The following is an 8,201-nucleotide window of genomic DNA, read 5'->3' as shown; positions in this document are numbered from 1 at the left end:
GCAGGAGACACCTGTGTGCAGGCAGTAAGCTGCACCTCATCACTAGTCACTCACAGGGCCACACACAGACCCTCCTGCTCCCCTGAAACCCCATCCTGCTGGCCCCCAGTGCTTCTCCCCCAGAAGGAGTGTCAGAGACAAAACAACAACACATTTAGTTTCAATATCTTAGTTATGTTTTATTTGCGACTCTAGAATCGGGCAACACCTCTTTCCATAAAACAGAACGAACGCTCTAATGAGCCAAGGGGAGGTCAGAGGTCGGTTTCACAGACAAAAGAGGCCCGAGGAGAGTAGACAGAAACCAAAGGCGTGCTGGTCACTTCAAAGTTACTTTTCCTGTAAAGGTTAAAGCAGAGGATTAAAGCCCACTCCTGTAATCCCAGCACTTTGGGAGGCCGAGGTAGGCAGATCACCTGAGGTCAGTGGTTCGAGACCAGCCTGGCCAACATGGTGAAACCCCGTTTCTAACAAAAATTAGCCGGGTGTGGTGGTGGGCACCTGTAATCCCAGCTACTCGGGAGACTGAGGCAGGAGAATTGCCTGAACCTGGGTGGCGGAGGTTGTAGTGAGCTGAGATCGAACCACTGCACTCTAGCCTGGGTGACAGAGCGAGCGAGACTCTATCTCAAAAGAAAAAAAGAAAAAAGGTGGGTGCAGTGGCTCACACCTGTAATCCCAGCACTTTGGGAGGGCAAGGCAGGCAGGTCACGAGGTTCAGGAGATCGAGACCATCCTGGCTAACATGGTGAAACCCCGTCGCTACTAAAAATACAAAAATTAGCTGGGTGTGGTGGTGCACACCTGTAGTCCCAGCTACTCAGGAGGCTGAGGCAGGAGAATTGCTTGAACCTGGGAGGTGGAGGTTGCAGTGAGCCAAGATCACGCCACTGTACTCCAGCCTGGGGACAGAGCAAGACTCTGTCTCAAAAAAAAAAAAGGTAAAGCAGAGGGGACTTCCTTATCATGTTGGCTTCTTGCTGGCTTCTGGTGGCCTGTTTGGGGATTCGGCTGCTATTTCTCCCTGATTTCTGGGAAGGATGGGGGCGGTCAGATACAGATCTTAGGAACCGCAGCATGAGTGACTCCATTTTGGTTTTGTCTGATGGGCCTCCTGCAGGAGCTCTGTCCAAACCAATGGCCTCTGCATTCAGTTTTCTTTGACGAGAGCAGGCATCGGCCCCTGCCCAGCACTGGTGGGTCTCGCCTGTTCTGGGGGATCCATGTAAGTGGTCGGCGCAGCCCAGACCGTGTCCAGTGTGGCATGAGACTCGTCTGTGTCCTGGTGGCAGTGGTCTGCTTGTTTGCATGGCTGCGCAGTCCTTAGAGACGTGGACATGTGGCCGTCCACTTGCCATGCCCCTGTGCATTTTCTGGTAGCTTCGGCTGCTGGCTGTAGTGGGGACGGCGGCTGTAAGCCTTCTAGACTGTGCCACGTGGGAACTCTGGGGCCAGGCACATGCCTGCCTAGCTGTCCCTGTGTCTCCAGCACACGAGAGGAGGCATGTGGCTTCTCCAGGCTCAAAAACACACCGAGTCTTCCTGCTGCCAGGTCTTTGCTTCCCTTGCTTCCTCACTACCCCGCAGCGCGTGGGGCAGGGCCAACGCCTGCATTGGGGCCCGCACACTTGCTCTTTGTGGCGCTCACTGCCGTCCGTCTGATCATCCCTTGAAGGGGGACACTCCAAGTTGTGCCTGCCCCCCCCCACCCTTCTCCCAGCGCAGAACCTGGAACCAGCAGACGCTCAAAAACGTCAATGTTGAATGAATCGACACTGGCTGTGTTGGATGACTAACAAAGTCGTCTCAAAACAGAGATGTGAGTTGAGGACCCAGTGAGCATTCCTCAAAGTCTCTAAAGAAACAGATCTCATTTCTGAGACCTGGCCCAGCCAGAGCCGCCTGATATGAACTTGGGATTTCAAGAGCTCCTGTTTCATCCTTAAAATGCACTTGAATTTCACTTTGTAATGTACTTAAGCTTGTTTTAATATTGAAACAATGTTATTTTTAGTTTATTTGTCTAGATGAAGTCTCGCTCTGTTGCCCAGGCTGGAGTGCATTGGTGCGATCTCGGCTCACTGCAACCTCCACCTCCCAGGTTCAAGCAATTCTCCTGCTTCAGCCTCCTGAGTAGCTGGGATTATGGGTACCCACGACCACACGTGGCTAATTTTTGTTTTTTTGGTGGAGACAGGGTCTCACCACGTTGGCCAAGCTGGTCTCGAACTCCTGACCTAAGGTGATCTGCCCGCCTCGGCCTCCCAAAGTGCTGGGATTGCAGGTGTGAGCCACCGCACCCGGCCTGAAACAACATTTTAAACTGCTGATCAGGTCAACAGTTTATATGCCTCTGCACAAGCCCTGCCCCCCTTTCCTGGGCAGGGATGGGGTGGGGAGATGTCTCAGTGCCCCCGTAGCCCAGGCCCTTCTCTCCCCCCGCCCTCCCCGCCCCGACCCTCACACTGCCCCGTCTTGCAGGAGAGAAGCAGCCCAGTGTGGGAAGCTGGTAACGCCCACCAGTCGGTCACCAGTGTTGGTACCACTCCGGCTGTCGGCAACTGGCTGGGCCTGGGGACACGTGGGAACAACTCCGATCACACAGGAAGAGTCTCCCGGTCCCTCGGGACCATGGAAGCGCAGCCACACAGCACCGGTTTGAGGCAAGGCTCTCAATACCTTGCCCTCCGTGCCCAACGCCTTGGTCTTCTGCTAGGGGTCCTCGCAGTCCGGGGAAACTGAGTCCACAGGGGCCTCAGGGCTGGAGCTTGGAGCCCAGGGCACCCAGTCAGCACATTCTATCCTCCTGGCCAGTGACTGTTTGGAAGTGGACACACGACCCCAGCTAGGCCCATCAGGGTGGAGCATGAGCATTCGGCTGGGATGCTGGTGCAAAGCTTTCTCTTGCTGGAGGCGAATCATGAAGCTTGCAGCCTTAGAAGCTGCCAGAAGCATGTTGGGGTCTCAGGATGAAGGCGGAACTGCAAACATACACGGAGAATCCTGGTTCTCAGCAATAGTGTTGAGCTGCTGGATCAAGCCACACCTGAAATTGAACTTTGTTCTAGACTTTTCATCACACAAATCAATACATTCCCTTTGCTAAGCCATTTGGGGTTGAGACTTTTGCCTCTAGCAACTAGAATCTGGAAAGATTCCTGGCTAAGATATGCATGGGAGAGGCCAAAGCAGGAGGACCCTGTGGGTGCAGCTGTCACAGCTCCAGGATCTGAGCTATCAGTTCTGCAATCTGAGAAGCTGGCCCTGTCTCAGTACATTCTTAGCTGTGACTCCTTAGTCGCCGTGGCCACACATAATTCAGCACAGCTGCAAGTTTCTTGGAGCTCAGGACAGAGCAGCTCAGAATTTTCAAGGAACATTTGTACTTCTGGGTGATGTACACACCCTGACATTCTTCCCATTTCTTCCGTCCTGGGCCCCAGTTCTTCCTGGACACCATGCACAGGCAGCAGAAGTGGGGGCAGATGGGGCTGGAACCAGCCAGGTGGAGTCCCACCATGCAGCAGGCCAGAAGCCAGGACCAAGGCAGCACCGTCGTGGGCAGCCCCGGGCCAACCCCACGTGCTTCTCTCTAGGACCAAGGCAGCATCATCGTGGGCAGCCCCAGGCCAACCCCATGCACTTCTCTCCACACACAGGACAAAGCCGTTTCAGAAGGACTTGGTGGTGGAAGGTGATCGACAGGAGACAAAAATGGGCAGAGAAAAACACAGGCATCCACAGGACACACCATGGCCAGGGCGTGTTTGCTTGGCCTCACCACCATTAAGACGATGAAAATTAAACAGCAATGGCAACACGTGTGCTTAGAGCCCAGCGGAGACAGCCCCCTTGGTAATGGCAGCCAGGGAGGGGATGCAAGGAACAGGCACACTCCCATCAGCGCATCTGGCACAGGGGTTTGGAAGGCAATTTGGTGGAATCTCCCAGAACTTACCTGGCACTTCCACCTCTAGAGGTCTATGTTGTGGAAATACTCACACAGAGAGAAGTCACCATACAAAGATGTCCAGTGCAACATCGAAGGTAAAACAAAGTAATGATGATTGTGACAGGAGAGCCCTGTCTTCCAATCAGAGGCCAGTTAGAGAATGTAAGAGATGTCAGTGGTTAAGATGACCAAGCCTCTGCTATAGAGGGGACGCAGGAAAACCACCAATCAAGGTGCGACTGGCAGGGAAGCCCACACTGTGTGCCTGTTTATGCAGAAGACAAGATCTCGGCAGGTCCACCCCAAACTGCTGGCTGTGCTCCCTCTGGAGGTGCTGCCCAGGACCAAAGGGGCTTTCAAGCCTCTGAGGGGCACCCCCATGGTGCCCTGGGGTTGTAGGATGCCTCTTTCCTGAAAGCCCCTCCTGCGAGTCAGCTCCCCTGCCTCACTTCTTCCCACCCGTCACCGCTCAAGCTGGCTGTGACTGTGGTGGCAATGCAGGACCCAGCAGTTGAGCCACAGGAATTTCCCTGGAGCTGCCTCTGTGTGAGCCCTGGCCGGACACACCAAGAGACAGGGAGAGGGCGAGGGGACGAGCCACCCCTCCAGCAACTCCCAGACAACGGGGCCGGGCAGGGCCAAGGGAATGACCAGAATTCTCTCAAGTGGAGGGTGCAGAGGGCGTGGGTGAGTGAGCAGGGGCTGGAGGCCCCCAGCAGCTGCACGAGAGGGCGGGCCAGAGACAAGACCAGAACCCAAGTTCCTGGGAAGGCCTGGAATGATGAGTTTATTCCTGGGATTGTATTCCTAGGATGACGGTGCTGAGTGAGGCCTGGGCAGAAAGAAGGAACTTCTGGGCAGGAGAACTTCAGGGGACTCTACCAGGAAGCGTGGAGCTCTGAGCAGGGAGCAGCCCAGTGAGGGTGGGGCTCTTTCTGGCTTTGGCTCAAGGTGACAACTTGCAGGTTGATGCTGGTGATGGCGAGGGTTAGAGAGAGGCGACGATCCAGAAGGATTTCCCCTTTGCTATGCTGCCGGCCCCTCCTCTTCACCCCAACTAAGAGGTGCTGGCACCCATCACAGCACACGGCAGCCAGAATGCCAGCTGGGAGGGCTGCTGTCGTAGGTCGTTCCCTGGAGGCTGAAGACAGGGATTGCTGTGCCAGTGATTCTTTGGGAGGTGCTTGTCTTAATCTGCTCGGGCTGCTGTAACAAAATCCACTAGACTGTGTGGCTTGTAAACAACAGAAACTCATTTCTCACAGTTCTGGAGGCTGGAAGTCCAAGATCAAGGCATGGGGATATTCTGGGCTGGGTGAGGGGCTGCTGTCTTAAGAGCCAGCACCTCCTCTCATGTGGGCTGGGTGAGGGGCTACTGTCTAAGGGCTGGCACCTCCTCTCTGTGTCTTCACATGGAAAAAGTGTCGGGTCTCTCTGGGGTCCCTTTTATGAGGGCGTTCATCCCATTCATGAAGGCTCTGCCTTTGACACCTCATCACCTCCCAAAGGCCTCACCTCCTGAAACCATCACATTGTCGGTTAGGATTTCAACATGGGAATTTAGAGGAACACCAACATTCAGGCGTGCTCCCTGGAGAAAGGTGGGTGGGATGCAGGATGGGAGGAGCTGAGCTGGGAGGGGCTCTCAGCCAGATGCATGGCCACGTCTGCTGGGCTGAGCCACAGGAATGAATGGGCTGAGCCTCAGTTTTCAAGGTGAGCTCAGAGTCCAGGAGAGACTAAGGGCTCTGGTGACACTAAGGCCAGATGCGCCTCTCATGGGGGCCCGGATCCCTGGACAGTTGACGAGACTAAAAGTCATTTCGAGATGCCCATTGGTCCTGCCATGCAGGAGGCTCCCGGCCACTCCTTAGATGCAGACAGCGGGGCTTCCCAAGAGCTGCACAAACTGCTGGAGTGGGAGGGTGCTTTCACCGCACAGGGGCCCCGACCCTCTGGCTATGCTGGAGGCATTCCAGCAAGGCTGGCCCAGAGCCTCTGGGCTGGGGGTGGCCTGGGGCCCCATCTGTGTGCTGCTGCCACCCACTGTGGGACTTTGGGCATGTCTCTCCATAGCCTGAGCCCTTGCCTTGACAGCTGTGCAAGGTGCGGATGCAGTGGGACCTGCCTCGCAAGGAAGCCCTAGGAGGGCGGCTGCCCTTGGGGATGCCCCATAACTGACCCAGTATGGTGACCCTAAGCTGATGAGCCTGAAGGCATGCACCCATACATGCAGTACAAATGCACGCATACACACACGCACATACACACACATGCACATATACACACATTGCACATACATGTGTGTACACACCCCAGCCTTGGGTAGCTCTAGCTGCTCCTCAGGCTCTGCCGCCCCTGCTGGGAGCTGGCTGGACCCTGTAGACCAGGCTGACTGGCTGTGAGGCCCATACCGGGTCACAGAGGACCTGTACTCAAGGCCCTGCCCACCTTCTCTGTTCCTTGTGTTTAGAATGAAACCGCCGTGGTTCTCACCCCTGGAACTGACACTCTCTCCCCCCATCACAGGGCATACCTGGTCCTGGCCCAGCGGACAGCTGGCTCCACACACCCTCCTCCTTCTATTCCGAAGAGGGCATTACAGACTTCTGGGTGCAAACCTTCGCTCCACCATTTACCATCTTTTTCACTTTGGACAAATTATTGAATTGTACTGTGCCTTGGTTTCCTTGTCTGAACAATGGGTTCATATCAGAGTACACGGTTGCGTGGTTTAAATATGCTCTTCTTCATCGAGCCCAGGGCTGCAATTCTGGCAAGTGCTCAGTCACTGTAGGCCTCTGGCTTGAAAGAGAAATTGGAGACCTTGTTCCGCAGATGGGTGACCTGAGTCTGGGGAAAGGCAGTGCTTTGCTGCAGGTCCCACAACTTCACAGGTGACCTGGACTCCTGCCTGGCTCACAGCAGCTTCGTTCCTGCTCACCTGCCTGTGCCCCAGGCAGCTCTGCACAGCCATTTACTCGGAAGTTCTCATTTCACTGTTTTTGTATTATTCTGTTTGATTTTATTCACATCAAGACCTTCAAGAGCCTCGGGAAGGAATGCACAGAGATGATCACGTTACTATAACTGAAAATTAATGGACTGCTGGCACTTCTAGAAGAAAAACAAATTACCTAAATATTTTAGATGGGAAAATAGAACGTTTTCAATTTTGCAGCTGCAGGTTCCGCCCTATTCCCCACTCCATTGCCAGATCCCACCGCTGTGAGTGAGCTTTGGCCCCTCTGTGAGTTGGCCACTGCAAGCCTTGAGACTGCAGAGAGGCGAGGCTGCTGTGGATGCTGTGAGGCAGCAGGCTACCCTGTCTTTGGAAGGGCCACGCCTCTAATCTGAGCTTTAGGAACTGGGGCGGCCTTGCTCTGGGGGTGGAGATAGCCCCAGACCTCCCAGAGTTTGGGTGGGCCTGGTTGATGAGACAGCACTCTGATTTACTTGCTTTACAATCAGAAAACTGCAAGTTCAGCCTCCACTGATTGTTTGGTTACCCAATGCCAGATGTTGGCCCCAACTGTGCCCCTTCCAAGACTGCCTTCCCTTTTCCTTTCCTCCTTTTCAGCTTCTCAACCTTCACAGTCTGCCTCTTCCAGGCAGCCCACTGTGACTAATCCAGCACATGGCTCCCACTCTCTGAGCTCATGGTACCCACACGGTCCTGACCACGAGATCCGGTGCTGAAATCTACACTGTTCCAACTACCACTTGTGTAGATGCTGCTGGTGCCTGAGCACGTCACCTTGGCCCTCTCCTTTCTGTGCATGCCAGTGGTTTCTTACTGCAAGAACTGGCGACTCCCTCCTGAGGGCAAATAAACGGCACTGAGACACCATTTTCTACCCACAAGGCCTGCTGCCATCAAAAGACTGACAATACCAAGTGTTGACAGAGAACGCAGAGCAGCTGGACCTCACACATCACTGGCGTACGTGTGAAATGCTTACCATCTTTCTGTTGTTGTTTAGAGATGCAGTCTTGCCCTGTCACCCAGGCTGGCGTGCAGTGACGTGATCTCAGCTCACTGTAACCTTTGCCTCCAGGGTTCAAGCAATTCTCCTACTTCAGTCTCCTGAGTAGCTGGGATTACAGGCATGCACCCACAAGCCCAGCTAATTTTTGTATTTTTAGTAGAGACGGGGTTTTGCCATGTTGGCCAGGCTGGTCTTGAACTTCTGACCTCAGGTGATCCACCTGCCTCAGCCTTCCTAAGTGTTGGGATTACAGGCATGAG

General features: G+C 54.5%; 1 long non-coding RNA gene across 1 annotated transcript; it reads right to left on the bottom strand.

Annotated features, from left to right (window-relative positions):
- Positions 1 to 2,286: 2,286 nt before the first annotated feature.
- On the bottom strand, positions 2,287 to 7,949 carry LOC115837913. Its single transcript, XR_004032923.1, has 3 exons — positions 7,915 to 7,949; positions 6,592 to 7,003; positions 2,287 to 5,093 (listed from the first exon to the last, which is right to left on the bottom strand). It is a non-coding gene; the product is annotated as an uncharacterized LOC115837913 (long non-coding RNA).
- Positions 7,950 to 8,201: the final 252 nt, after the last annotated feature.

Source organism: Nomascus leucogenys, chromosome 13 (genome assembly GCF_006542625.1).
Source record: "Nomascus leucogenys isolate Asia chromosome 13, Asia_NLE_v1, whole genome shotgun sequence".
NCBI classification, from domain to species: Eukaryota; Metazoa; Chordata; class Mammalia; order Primates; family Hylobatidae; genus Nomascus; species Nomascus leucogenys.
Note: the sequence above shows the minus strand (reverse complement) of the source record. Positions and strands in the feature narration are given on the sequence as shown.